Genomic DNA, 10,068 nt, shown 5'->3' on the forward strand with positions numbered 1-10,068 from the left:
GCAGAATGGTGTTTAGCCCTTTTTCAGGAGACTTAACTTCAAACCCACGTGCATTAGCACAGCTTCTGTGACCTTTTGAATGGTTAGTTCTTACTGTGGTTAGCGTCACAGAGTGAACGCAAATCAGGGTGCTTCATAATTAAGAAAGTAGGGGAGTGTTGTTTCAGTATGAGCACAAAATTATCATGTTGGAGGAGAGTAACTGGCACTAATGATAACACATATATTCATGCTGTTAGTTATTAATGTGCTGGTGTCACGTGTTCTTCACTGCCAGTAGTGGAGAAAAGAAGCTGCCAGTGTTGATGGCAGAGCCAAAACCAGGTGTATCACCTCTATATTTCATTGGAGTTTCATCATCTAACTTTAAATGCTAATTTAAGATCCGTTTGAATTAGGAACAGTCTTAAGACAATATTGGTTGCCTCTTACTTAAAGAGAATTATAAATTAGAAATCAAAGTGGTTGCAAATAGATGGATGTATTCTGAGATTTTTATTAGCTTATCTACAAAGGCACTTATCACAGGAGAAAAAAAACTTTCAAAGCAGTTTTCCAGGAAGTGAGATTCCTGAGACGAGTCCTTCAGCTGGTGGTGAATCTTCACATTTGGATTCCAGTTTCCTTCGTTAGCCAGAGTGCCATGTGAGTACTCCAGATGATTGATGACTGCACTGAGCTTTATGTAAATTTAAATTATCTTGTATTATGTCCTTGGTTGGCAGGACTGAATCCTGCTTGCATTGTAAAAGCAATGTAATTGTTTTTCACACCAAAAGGTGGACGTTTGGGTTGGGTAACGTCACTGGTATTACTCCACTGATACCCTTTGTCCATTCTTGCCCTAACACCCTGTGCTCAGGGCTGCTCTGTGAGCTGGATGCAAAGTTTTCAGGTGGGATGACTTCCAAATAAACAGGCTCTGCTCATTCTGGAGGGAGGTTTTTGGCCCTGTGTTCTGACAGCATCTGGAGGCCAGTGATCTCGGGATGTACGAAACTCCCCAGAAAGCAGTAATGTGTGTCGTGAATTTCAAGCTGAGTGCAATCAGCAAAAGCTGATAGAAAAAGTGGAGTCTGTAGACCAGAAAATATCATAGCCCTTGACTTGAGGGAGAACAGATCACTACTACAGTTACGATGCCCCACTGGCTTCTGCTGGGTGAACATTTCTTTGTCCCTTGGCAGCTGGCAGCCTGGTGCTCTGATCCCACTAACAAGCTGGTGCAGTTGAAGCTGTTTTGCCGTTCTGTAGATGTTCACGTACACTTCTGTAGCAGACGCAGGCTCAGAAGATGGCTGCCTGGCTTTCCGGGGGCTCACAGCTCACTGACTTTAAGGAACCCAACATCTGTCCCTCTGAGGTGCCTGAGCAGGCAGCGGGGATGTGGTGTGTCCTGGTTTCCCTTCTCCTGCACTCCACCTACTCCAGCAGGTCCATCACCGGCGCTCTGCCTTTCACAACACGCTTCTGGCTCCCTCGGGAGCTGCTGCCCACCCTCGCCTTCCCCAAGCTCCATGGGCTCAGAGCAGTGCATGGGTACCCCAGTACCAAGCGGGCATCGGGACAGGGTGAAGGCTGTTCCCCTCCGCTCTGCCAAAGGCTGGTGGGATGTGGCCGCTGGGTGAAATCTGGGAGTCCTGTAAGGCAGGTGAAGTGGAGCTGGGCTGCCCTGTTGGGAAGCTGTAAACCCTGAAGCTTGTGCAGCATGATCGTTCATCATCTGTAAAGGCACGAATCTGCACCGAGGCCAAGCCGTGCTCCGGCCTTGGCTCTGGCTGTTTGTGCTCTGTCAGCAAGAAGCTGCATCTCATCAGTGCCGTGGGAAAAGAGAGGTTAGCCTCCTCTTCTCAGCAAGTCGCCAACGCTAAATTTAGGCAAGGTGAAACCGCTGTGTTTTTCTGTCCTCAAGTGATGCTTTGCCTCCCATCTCTGAGTTTCACCAACACTGCCACAGCGGCAATGTTTAAACTGGCTAAAAATGGAAGAGATGAAATAAATACTGAAAAGACCTCCTAGAAGAAGCCTACTTGTACTTGCAATTGCTGAGAACAAGTGGGAGAGTCTCTCTCTGGTGGGGCTGATTACAAGGACAGCCAAGAATACAGCTGTGTTCTACCTTGCCAGGATCATGAGCACTGCTCCAGCAGGAAAATCCAGTGCTATCAGCTCTTCACAGTTTGTAAACCAGTTTTTTGCCTTCCCCTTCAAGCTCTGCCAAAGTGTGCTCCCTCTCGAGAGGCGGTTCTGCATTGCTGAGGCTGTTCAGTTTTACAGGAGATAAATTGGCTTCTGCCAGGAGATACAGAAAGGCTGGAGTGTGTCTTTGTGGGGAAAAAAAAAAAGAAAAAAATTTCCATTTCTGATTGAAGTGCTGCTGCATAGTATGGCAGTTCTTCACTGGATTGCTCAACTTGCCTTAAATACAAGGGTTTGACTACCTCGGGCAAAACCCACTTGTACATAGATTATTTTTTCCTACTCTGCTGACATGGATGGTTAATAAATGTAAATTGAGGTGCCAGGCTATATAAAGGCTGTTGTGATCAAGGTCAAACTAGGAATTTGCTTTGCTGAAACCTTTCCCTGTTTATTGCATAGAGGCTTGTTACAGTTCAAGAGTGAATTGCTATTTCAACTCTGTGTTCACAAATTTCCTGTTGACTGCAGCCATCGGCTGTCTCTTTTGGGGTGTATCACGATGCAATACACTGGATTTGAATTACAAATTGAATTACAAATCCATCTAAACAGGGCTTAACCCTTCAACTCTAGCTCCCCGGTGTTACTGCAGTACAGGAGCACATCTGAATCTAAGACGGCCTGCAGGTCTCAAACTTCTTCCCCACGCCAAGGTGTGTCTCTAAGATAGTTATATAACTTGGTATGGAGCAGAAAGCATATCAAAGAAGTGGAATGAACACTTCTTGTGTAACCTAGGCTGCTAGTGATAGCCCAGCTAGTTACATTAAACCTCTGCAGAAGAGATTTATCTGTCTCCATATCTGTTAAATGTCTGCCCTCTCCGTGATGGTTATGAAGGACTTCTTTATTCACCTGTAAAAGGCCATGTACAGCCTAGGCTTTGCCCATAGTGCAGTCCCGAGGGTCACCTGCCTTTCTCCAGTTGTGACCCATCTCCTTCCAGCACCCACAAGGCACTGGAGGTGAAATGGCTCAGCCCTGGTTGGCTGCTGCTGCCAGTGGACCAGGAGGTGTGACAATAAAACGGAAGCTGATGTGTTCTGATGAATTATGGCTGAGCATCCATGCCAGTGAGAAGCACTTGTGCTGTGAGTAGCTGCTTCATGGCACCAGCTTAGGACCAGTAAACCTTCCTTGGGCTGTTGACCATTTGCTTGTGTAACCTTAACACAAGCAGGGCTCTGCAGCGTGCGTTCCTTGGGCTGAAACTCCTCTGGATCAGTCCCAGTGCAAATCCTCTCTCACACTGGTTGTAACGAAGGAAGGACCGGGGCAGTGTACCAGCTCACGTGGAAGATGCTCTCTGGGAGCTTGTGGTCAGAGGGATGCTGCTGGTGAAAAGCCTCACTTCTTCCTTCCTTCCTCTAGAGGGGATTGTGTTACTGTGCGTGGCTGTTGGAGGAACACCTAGCTCAAGTGAGGTTTGACTAGCTGGATGCAGGATGAGAAATGTGTTTCTGCTCGTGTATCTGCTTACCCGAAGCCGCAGCCTGCCCTCTGCCTTTGACTTCTGTGCTATCAAGCCTACACGATGCAAATTCCTCTCCTCCAACCACACGCAGGGACTCCTTTTGATCGTACTTGCTGCCTTGGGATTTCAGTGCTCCCTTCTCTGTGGCTGAGTGCACCAGGCTGACTGGAGCTCAGGCTGTTAAAGCTCAGGCTGTAACAAAAACCAGGTTCTAGGCTGTTATGAGAACCCCTGTTACCCTGGCCCGCTGCTGTTAAAGCAGCGCAACAGCCCTTTGTAACAAGGGAGCGACAGAGCTGTCCTGGTACAGGTGGCACAGCTGGGACAGGGCTGTGCTCTCCATCGCTCCTGGTACAGGTGGCACAGCAACAGCCAGCAGTCTCTTCAGCGGATCATGGCAGGATTACCCTTCCCCTGCCAGAAGGGGTTCCTTTGGCTGCATTCAGTTGTAGGCTAGTTGTAATTAATGCGTTCCCATTACAGCATGAGACTGAAGACTTTCCCACCTCTGAAGCTTGAGGGTTTCTTCTCTGGGAGAAATGTGGGACTAGAAGTGGCGACTGCATGCCCCGTGCAGCGCCTGATGTGGCCCTGGCCCAGGTGAGGGTTTCCAGACCGTGCCAGAGAGCAGCTCTGCAGTCTGCTCCTCCTGGAGCCTTTGTGGAGCTGGACCAGCGGAGGTGAATCTCGCAGACCCTGGAGAAGGGACCGGGAAGTCTCTGTGTCCCTCTCCAAACAATCTGCAACACCTGACTATGATCTTAAAAATGCATTGAAGAGCCTCACCCTGCGGGCAAACTCACTGGCCCGCTTGGATGTCTCACACCCAAGCACCAGTATGGGAGCAGAAAGGACTATTCCAAGGTTTTTTGTTTCTTCTAATAATTAACAATTTTGATATTATAATATTGACAATTAATAATTAATGTTTCTTCTAATCCCTGTTGAGGAATGAAGAGGTGAAGATGATGTAGGTTTCATGTCTTGTTGCATAAGAGCGTTTCTTTTGCTGTTCTTTGTTCTTTTGTTTTCAATGAAAACTTTTATTAGTTCATTATGAAGGTAAGTGTTTGGTGGTGTTTTCATTAAAGCTGCAGGTCCTGAAGCAATGTAATTGTGGGAGAATTTAATTTTTTTGGCTTTTGGTTTTTTGTTTTGTTGTTTTCTTGTTTGGTTCTTTTTTTGGTTTTGGTTTGGATTTGTTTTAATTTTTTTTTTCTTTTTGCAAGCTAAAGTTTTATTCTTTTGTATAGTTTTGTAGTTTTGGAGGTTTTTTTCTTTTGTATAGTTTTGTAGTTTTGGAGAACCATGACTGAACTGTGATTGTTTAAAGTTTTAAGGAAACACAGTTCCCCTTATTTGCTGTTTTGAAGCCAGCCAGATTATTTTGAATTATGTTTGATTGCTCGGGGTTAGCAGTCCTTCTTTTCTGTGGAAAGAAGCAATATATATTGCTCTAACATCCAAATTTATTTTCTGGAACAAAATGAAGGACACTCAATGACATGAGAGCTCCGGCTTAGATTTATAACTTGCTAATGAGAAATTGCTGAACAACATGCTCATTTTCTGCCACTAGAAGGTAATAAATCTTCCCCAACTACTTGGGCTCGCAGAATGCTGCTGTCCAGTCTCGTTATCAGCTTCCAACACCAAAACGAAGGAGTCTCTGTGGTGCAGCACGCTTCCCTGGTGCCCAGCCATCTCGGCTGGCTGGCTGGCTTTAACAGCTATGAGACCGTTCCCCTGGGTGCTGTTGGGTGGGAGGTCTCCATGCAAGATGCCCCCACTATTGCTGATGTGCTATTTCAAGTGTTTTTTTTTTGTTTTGGATTTTTTTTTTTTTTTTTTAATGGAGGTGTTTGCTGTGCGGTGGCCTCCAGCATCTGCTGTGGCACCGACATCAATGAGTTAAGCAGCAAATAGCCCCGGGGGTGGATTTCGAGCTTTGCAGCCAAATATGAGCTTTTTTTTTTTTTTCCTGAAAGCCTGGCTCCCGAACAATGCCCTACCCTCTGCTGCCCAGCCCAGCTGGCCGGGCTCCAGCCCAGGTGAACACACCTTGCTGGGGACCAGGAGTCACCCCTGGGGAAGGTGGCCTCAGGCAAGAAGAGCTTGCTGTGCCTGGCCTGGGGAGGGCTTTCTTGCTCAAACGAAACACAGACCCTGCAAAATCAGGGATTTTACTGCGGTGGTGTTGGCTGTGAACTTCTTTTTTCTTTTTCTCCCCACCCCACCCCTCCCCAGGCTGAATCAGAATCAGCATGTGGGGCGAGAGCCGATGGCCACTGGCCAGCTGCGGGCTGCTGGCATCGTGCGGCTGGCTCGGGGCAGGGAAAATCAGAATCTCAGCCTGTTGCCAGGCTCTCCTGCCCTGCACAGGAGACTTCTCCAGCTCTTCGCTTGCCCGCTTGGAATGGGGACCCTGAGCTGCTGGGGGGGGGGAACAAAATTTAGGCAAAGGACTAGGGCAGCTGGTGCACTTGCTGACAGGGGTGACTCGCCGTGTCCTCTGCTGCAGAAAAGGAGTGCTTTACAAACAGTATTTTACCTTTTGACAGCTTGTGCATTTATAATGTAAAAACAAACTCACCTAATTCCCTCCTGTCTTTCCCTCAGCCCTGCTTAGGGAAAAAGAAGAAAAAAAATAAATCAGCGGGTGCTGAACCTTCTACTTGACATTGTAACAATGTCAGGAGCTGAACACCAAGATCCCTGGCTGTACCTAGAAGTGCCTTGATCTCTTCTGAACTTAGTAAGACAAACTACTTGCTAATCTGTTGATGCAGAAACGTTCGGATGCTGGAGTTCCTCGGGAAGGGAGCCCTGGATGAGGTGGCTCTGCAGTGCTGTGTGCGCGTTCGGTGCAGCCCTGGACTCCGAAGCCGTACCATGAATGGCGCTTTTCATCTGTAGATCTAGCTGATAACTAATCAAATCTAATTAATCCCTGCATGTATGGGGAGTGGGGGAGACATGTCTAGGGTTTGTTTTTCCCAGCCCTGAAATACTGTCAGCTCCAGGATGGAGTTAACGGCTTGCTCGGGGTGTATTCCCTTTGGTGGCCAAATGCTGTGGGGGGAAGGTGCCAGACCTGCGGCAGGATACCCCTGAGGTCGGGGAAGAGCTGGGTGCTGCAATTCTCTGAATTGATGAGATGCTCTTCCTACTAAATGCCACTGTAAAACCCCAAGGTTGTGGCATTCAGACTGCTGTGCTGTTGGAGAGCAGAAGTTTCTCTGTGTCTAGACCCTCCCTCTGATGTGGACCTGTAGCAGATGCCATGGAAAGAGGATACAAAATGGTGAGAAACCTTGTCATTAACATACTCTTGCAGCTTCCAGCAATGAAGACAGAAATAAGTACCTGGATTACCATGTTCAATACCAAGAGCTGTCCTTCATGAGTTTACCTAATCCCTTTTTTAATCCGTTTAGATTTTGAAGCTTAATATCCAGTGGTGATAAATCACACAATTTAATTTTATGCTGGTGAAGGGGAAAAAAAATCCTACAGTTTGCCTGCTGACTCATTTCACGAGCTTGGCCCTGATCCTTGGGAGACATAGTCACCTTCTCTGTAACAGTTGTAGTTTTACAGTGGTCCTCTGTCCTCTCATGAGAAGGTTTAGCCCATCGAGCTGCCCGTCATGCCCACAGCAGCTTTCCAAGCACAACTCCACCATCCTCAGCAGACCTGGAGATTGCTGGCTGCTGCGCCTTCCTCTGCTCTCATAACTGAGTACTCTCAGGGCTTGGGAAGGGGAGATAACGTATTTTTAGTAACTTCTCTTCCTTGTTTTTGAGGCTTAAGTAGAAACATTAATGTCTAATTTAAAGGGTACATTTTACAGGTTATTTATGGAAGCAATAAGCTTTTTTCCTCCTGTGTTTTTTAATGAAAGAAGCTGGCAGGAGCTGAAATCCTTTACCTTGTTACTATAACAGCAAAATATTCACTCTCAGGCTTGGAGCTTCACTTGAAATACTCTTTTTCATTTATTTTTTTAAGGAAGACATTTAATATCCAGTGAATAAAACAGCAGCAGTTCCTCCCTAGTTGAAGTAAAGAACATTCGACCCAGAAAAAAGCAAAGGGGGAGCGGCTGGTCTCTTGTGCACCTCCACCGTGAGAGGACACGGTCGTGGGACCAGCCAGAGCAGCAGCTGAATCCTCTCAACCCATTACGCTGATAACAAGGTGACATTAACCTTACATCGTTCTGCTTTTAGCTCTGCGCTAGTGTTTCTACCATCCAAAGCAGCCCCGTGCACACCGTGAGTGCAGGAAAGCAGCTGCCTCCAGGTGCTGTTGTGGGCAAACTCCGAGTTTGCCACGGGCTAGGAGGAAGGATGAGGTCTGTGGTGGCTTCCAGGTTGGATGGACTGGGGAAGGATGGATGAGAGTCAGACTTCAGCTTTGAGGATGAGCGCAGTGCTCATTGCCCTGCTGTGTGCTGGTGGGGTGCAGGAGCCAGCTGCCTGCACTGGGATGCGCTGGGCAGGTTTTGGGGGAGCTCTCCCCCCAGCACACAGCCACGTTACAGGTGGGGGATGCTGCAGCAGTGGGCAGGGATGAGCCCTGCCTGCCCCCAGAGCACCTTAAAAGCCCTTTTGCTGAGACTGGCACAGACACAGAGGCATCAGTGACATCCAAGTGGATTCCAGGAAAGGTTCTGAGAGCTGCCCTGGGGCTGCTGGCTGAGCCTGCCTGTGTGCACAAGGGGGGCCTGTTTTCCTGCATTTATGGCATGGTGTGATCAGCAGGACGTGGGAGAGAGTACGCTCTAGGAGAGCCTGGATACAAGAAGCCTTGTTGGTGCAGCCCATCGCTGCTGCTCTCTGTGCATCCAGGTTGCAGCAGCTGTTTGGCTTGGACAGCAGCGCTAAGACTGAGATTTGTTCAGCCCCGCTAGCTACAGCTCTGCTGCTCCTTCATCAGCAGAGCCAGCAGCGATGCTGGCCAGAGGACCAACATACCTCTAGCTACAGCCATGACTTTACCCTGAGTCGCTTGTTCTTCCTTGCTTTGTCCCCATCTCTACATGTGCAGAAACATCTCCCACCTTCTCTCCCCCTGCTCAGGCTGTGCTTTGTACTTGGCTACGTGGAGATGGGCAGTGCACACCCTGAATGCTTGCTCAGGGGTATGAATGTCTCTCCTGGTGTCAGGTGCCAGTCCTACCTGGGTCGGCAATGGTACCCTCTGTGGGAGGGCCTGTGCTTGCATTCTGATCGCCAAAAAGGATGTGGACGTGATGGAACAAATTGTGCAAATCGGTGAAAGCCTGATGTAGGGCTGTGTTATGGGGCAGAAAACCCAGAGGGTACCAGATGGAGTCAACCAAGTTTGCAGCCATCCAAGTAGGGAGAACGTGGCTGCCAGATGGGGAGATGAACCCCACTTACACCCATCAGCAAAGTGATTCTGCAGACTGCACCCTGAGGAACGAGTTGTGTGGCACGGACTCAACCCTTGCAAAGGTGTGCCTTGGCACCCACAGGACAGCAGACACAAGAGCTGAGTCTCTCCTGGGGTGGTATGAAAATCCTCTCCTGACTTTGCAAGAACTAGCAGTATTTGCCAATGACGGTATCAACAGTGGGGCGTTACTGGGCTCAGCACCCCAGCCAGGACTCTGAAGAGCTTGCAAGGTATCTGTTTTCCCCTTGAAAAGCTTCAGCATCCATCTTTTAGGAATCCAGGAGCCCAGGGATCACCATCTCACTTCTTAAGACCTGGTGGCAAAAGTGTTTCAATAACCTGCTTTTGGGAGAGAGGTCCCAGAGGGTACGGACACGGGGGCACGGATGGCCCAGGGCCAGCACAGCCAGGACGGCAGGCAGGCTGCAAAAGCTGGCCCTCCCCGCTCGCATGCCGTCCTGCCACCACGGGCAGCGAGCGGTGGTTTTAGGACACTGAGCTCGTTCGGGAGTGCCAAGACCGCGTGGTCCCACGTGCCAGCTCGCTGCTCCTCCGGGACAGGAGGCACACAGGCTTCCCTTTGAGTTGGGACCTCGGCCCGGCCGCTGCGTGCTGTGCTTCTTTAAATGCCAACCTGAGCTTGTTTGGTGTCGTGTTATGGAGAGGGGGGTGTAAGCCTGCAGGGGTCTGCTTGTGCTGATGGAGGTACTGGCTAACTAGCTGCTGGCTGATGAATTGCTGCTAAAGAGGATGTAATTAAAGACAGCATTTAGTTTACTGCTGCTTTATTAGACTTCACACTGAATCAGAATCTTAACTGATACTAGTTCCTTCCCAACCCGCACCCCCATCTTCTCCACGTTCTCTTTTGGTGGGTTTCCCCCTGTTTTGTGTTTCTGAGGTCTGGTCCTCCATGCCAGCCAGTATTTTTCACTCCTTTAATGGAAATACAAATGCACATGCATCCG

Source organism: Falco punctatus, assembly GCF_963210335.1.
Source record: "Falco punctatus genome assembly, chromosome: 10".
NCBI lineage: Eukaryota > Metazoa > Chordata > Aves > Falconiformes > Falconidae > Falco > Falco punctatus.